We start from the raw sequence: 5,176 nt of genomic DNA, 5'->3' as shown, positions 1-5,176 counted from the left end.
ATTTAAAAATACTTATATATTTTATTAAGCAAATACTACTTAAAAATGGTCTAGTAGGTTTTATATCTTCCTTTTAGTTCTTTATTTTGTTTCTTCATCTTACCAAACGATATTTGATCCCTGCGCTCGGTAGAAGAATTATGATAAGAAAATTTAATTAAACATAGTTAAGGCTAACTTTAGAATTTTTAGGTTCACAGCTCCTTGAGTTTTCTGTATGCAAACACAAGCGCTTATAATCATTCCTCTTGCTAGATTTTCTGTAATGGATTTCGTTTCTCGTATTTTTAATTTCATAATCAGAAATATTATCATATTAACGGTAAATGTTACGCATGCATCCTGGCGTTCCTCAGGTAGGGTAGAGATCTAAATTCAGTTTAATATTCGAATCATCATTTGTTGGTTGTTCCATGAAACATATATGAAAACCTTACCCACCTGGGCAAGAAGTCGCTGACTTTCTTCTCTGTTCGAAATAGCAGTTTATTGAGCATAAAGTAAAAGGTGTTTGTGGTGCTTCTTCTGAATGTTATTTTTAATTTTCTTCATGATCTTATAACTGCTGTTAAAGGTCATTTTAAAGTAAGAATTTTTTTGTTTGCGTTACTTTCAATTTGTATTGATTCTATGATGCGATTTTCAGACAAGTCTACGTCGTTCAAACTTTTATACGTTTCTCAAAGTTCGCCAGTGCAGAGTGTACTTGGTTACAAATACCATTATCCTTCTTGCTGATATCACTGTGGTTATAAATATCATTATCCTTCTTGCTGATATCACTGTGGTTATAAATATCATTATCCTTCCTGCTGATATCACTGTGGTTATAAATATCAATATCCTTTTTGCTGACATCACTGTGGTTTTAGATATCATTATCCTTCTTGCTGACATCACTGTGGTTATAGATATAATTATCCTTCTTTCTGATACCACTGTGGTTACAAATATCAATATCCTTCCTGCTGATATCACTGTGGTTATAAATATCATTATCCTTCTTGCTGATATCACTGTGGTCAAACTGGATAATTTTCATTCAGAGTCGTAGTTCAGTCATTATCTAGTGCACAGCTAATGAAGCTTTGAAAAATCTTGTTACCTAGGGAATTCTGGCTTTCGATGTTTATTTTCTCTTCTTTTTTTATTTATTTTTTCATTACTTCAAGTCCAAAATTTTGAAACATAATATAATCAAGTCCAAGGGACAAGCATTCAGTTTTTCTATCTCTTAGGAAAATAATTATGTAATATTCATTTATAGAACGTAAGCTGGAAATATTGGAATAAGGATGTTTATTATTTCCTTGACCAGTTTTGTTATTGCTCTAGTATTAGGAAATAGTAGACATGGGACTAAAAATTGACCAAGACTAATGGAAAGTTTCATGATAACTGATATTTCAGATTATCTTGCCAATGTACTTATCATTTGAACCAAGAGCTTGTGATTTATTGGGGTAAGTTTTTTATCTGGGACTTTTATAATTTCATGAGAAAACAGTTGGATTTACTCATTATATAGTCAATATAGTAGCAATAGTCAGCCTTTGGATTTATGAAAGGCTCTTCATATTAAATATGTTGAAAGATTTTATATATTTTGTTATCATTAGTATTCGTGAGAGTTCTGTCATTTTGGGTAAACTGTGCTCAAAGAATAGGAGATATTAACCAAACATTCTTCTAAAACGTCTAAACTCTTTTCACTTGTATGCTTTTCTTTTGTGTGTCCAGTCCTCTAATCTCTCTTGTATAAATTAGTAACAAATCTGTATTCACCTGAGAAAAGGAGAGATTTAGTATAACTATCTACCGTCTTTTATAAAGTTGATATTGACTGAAAATATTTTTGGTACATCTTAGTGCTGTTAATGAAATTATATATGAAATTGTATATCAGAAGTATTCTCAAATGCACTTTTTCAGTCATGCGGGTGGTAACATAAAATCACAGACATAAAAAATCACATCCCAGACAAAATTCTGTATTCCAAAAAATTACTTCATTTTACAAAAATGCTCCCACATCTACGAGCATGTAGAGTCCCTTCTTCCTTGCATACCATCCTTCCAGGAAGTTGCTCCTCCGCCTCTTCCTTCTTCCTCGCTTATTTGTGCTGAAATGAGCGTCTTGATCTCAGGAATTCCATTCCACCTTCTTAGTTCGAAACAAAATGGAAGAGACATTTGGCTCAAAGGACGGTCGTAAGCAAAGCCCGTTTGAGCAACTTCGTGCCAGATTGAGTTTGTATTGTTTTCCTCTTTATTTTGTTTTAGCAACCGAGAAGTTCTTATTAGATTATCGTTGTGTGCAGTCTCGAGGCTAGAGAAATGAAATTAGGCTCATGCATATGCATACACGCTCATATATGCAGTGTTCGTGTGTCTGTGGCTGCGGTTACTCTCTCTCTCTCTCTCTCTCTCTCTCTCTCTCTCTCTCTCTCTCTCTCTCTCTCTCTCTCTCTCTCTCTCTCTCTCTCACATATATATGTGTGTAGAGATGTGAGAGAGAGAGAACTTGGGTGATGTACGTTTTCATACGTGAGTGTTATAGGCTCAAGTTTGAGCAGAAGTGTTGCGTATGAATGTGTATTAAAACATCCAGGAAAACAGCACTTGAATAAAGGCCATATCTTTTTGAAGGTATGCGACACCGTAAGGTCAAATAATGTTCACATACAGAAGACGTAATTCTGTAGGTCACTCTTTTGATGTTTATAACATTGGTTATGAATCAAACTGCCGCCTGAGGTCACTGAATGACCGAGTCTCAACTGAACTTCCAACAAGGCCTCTGGACGTTGCTCTGACCCTATGGTGCTCACTTTGGTTGTGGTGGGGTGGGGGGGCGGTTGGGCTCGGGGTTGGGCAGACCGCAAGCCGTAATTTCTACTTCCTGTTCTCTTTATCCAGCCTTCAGTCTGGCCTGAGGGGGTGACCACGCTTTCTGTTCCCACACAATAGACCTGACTTGAGGTTGCTAATGAGGGACACAGACTAAATAAAGGAAGCAAATTAATTTAATAAAGAGGTATGGAAGAAGAAAATAAATTGCAATAAATAAGAGAAGAATCTGTCAGTTTAGTGACTGTTTTTTTGATGAAATTTGGAATCTTGATTTTAGAAATCAGATCCGTTATTTTGGTAAGTGAGCCATGAAGAAGACATTCAAGTTCGGTTTTATGAAAACATTGGGCTTTTTAACGACATAATATAGGATCAGAGTCAAGAGAAGCATTCACTTAGCACGGTAATAATGATAGTTGTATTACCTTTTAATTTGTATTTTTACTAATATTAAACGCAAACGTAGCTAGTTCTCAAAAGTAAACGTTTCAGAAAATTCCTTACAAGATCCCAACAACTCGGCATTTCCAATGGTCCGTTCCTTCTTGCTGATTCAGCATAGTCCGAATTAGGATGAAAAAATCGAGAGGAGCCTTTCATACCAAATAACCCAAACACCCGGCCATTTTGGGGGTATAAAAACGTACTTTTCAGCAGTTTTTTGGGGGAGCTTAAATTATGTATTCACACTGTAAAAGCTAAATAAAAGCAGGATCGGGAAAAATTACTTTTTCTGAATAAGAAGTTTGAAAATGTTGGATGATGAAAAACTGCTTCGTTAAATCACATAAACAAACCTGCAAAATCTGGATGCTTTCATGCAGGAACACGTAAACGTGGACATACAGATAAATTAGGGAAATCAACTTAATTATTCAAACTGGTCTTAATTATTCAAACTGGTCTCTGTTATTCCATCTAAGTTTGCAGGTTTTATTTATTTAACGTAAGTTGAATTGGTACTTTTAGTTCAACTATCTTGAATTATCGGTTTAATTTCTTATTTACTGGTTTTGCAAACTGTTACAGCAGATGAAAGGGAGTATTGAAATCCCTCATTGCCTCCAGTGACGCAAACTTGCTTGCTATTTTATTGGGACATTTCGTCCTTGTCATCAAGAGTGATTTGATGTTAATTCATTTATTGAGAGCAGTGGATGGATTAAAAGATGTAGGAGGAAAATAAGACAGTGATATCTACCTTCATCATTTAAGAACAATGCCCTGTTTTGAAAAATATTAATTAATACTCATGGAAAAAGTCCTTGTCGTCCTTTGTCTGTGTACATCATTTGCCTAATGATCTGATAAACTGTCAATAGTCAGATAATGGACAATGAAAAATGCCCTTAATACTGTTCAAAAGTCATGGAAGTACAGTACATTTTCCCCGACCTAGAAAACCCTAAACCTATTTGATTCAAAGTATTTTACTTTTCTCGAAATTTTCCCAAGACATCACATTAGCCGTCATATCTCTATAGGCATAGGCAGCCTTTATCAGTCTCTGCGTGTAGTTTGCTACGAAGTCCGTTGCCTTCCTGGAGCTGTCTTGAAGACATGTCTTGTGTGTGTGAACGATGTCAGTCTTTGTAGAGTAGTCAGGTCTAACGTAAGGCAGTGTCGAAGTCAGTCTGCTCTAAGTCTTAGAATTTATCCATTGCTTTTGGTAGTTTATGGGCTGTCAGGACTGTATATGATAATTGGCGCTGTAAATTATGAAAAAGAAGTGAAAATGAGTATCGAATGATTTCAAAATCCAATTTCTGTTCCATGCAGTGATGGAATTCATTGGATTTCTTTCCGTGTGGTAAACAGAATCATTTTATTCCATTTCTCCAGCTAAATTGAATTAGTATGAGGTTTGACAAATGCTGTATTCAAATCCACTTATGTCAGATGGATGTGATTCAGCATTCAATAAATTAAGTAATATGTAACTTCTTGAACTTCGTATTCCTTCTAAGGAAAAGCACGCCATTTGCAGCTACAGAGTGTCTACCTATTTGCCTGTGTTACTTTCTGACAAGAAGAAAATAAAAAAAAAATATTTTTTTCTCTCTTTGTAACAAGTAGATGTGGTACTCAGGATGAAAACATTAATTAATGATTTTGTGGACAAAAGAGAACATAAGCAATACTTACGACACAACAGAACATCGATACTAATATTCTCAACGTAAATCAAATTTAATAAACATTAAAAAGACAAAAAGTCACATTTATTTTCCCGTTGCTTTTTTAACTTTAGAACAAAGTATGATTGTTCCAGTGAAGAAGATAAATATTATGCGTAAGTTTCCTTATAATTATTTAACAAAAA

The sequence above is a fragment of the Macrobrachium rosenbergii genome, chromosome 52, assembly GCF_040412425.1.
Source record: "Macrobrachium rosenbergii isolate ZJJX-2024 chromosome 52, ASM4041242v1, whole genome shotgun sequence".
Classification (NCBI taxonomy): Eukaryota; Metazoa; Arthropoda; class Malacostraca; order Decapoda; family Palaemonidae; genus Macrobrachium; species Macrobrachium rosenbergii.
Note: the sequence above shows the minus strand (reverse complement) of the source record.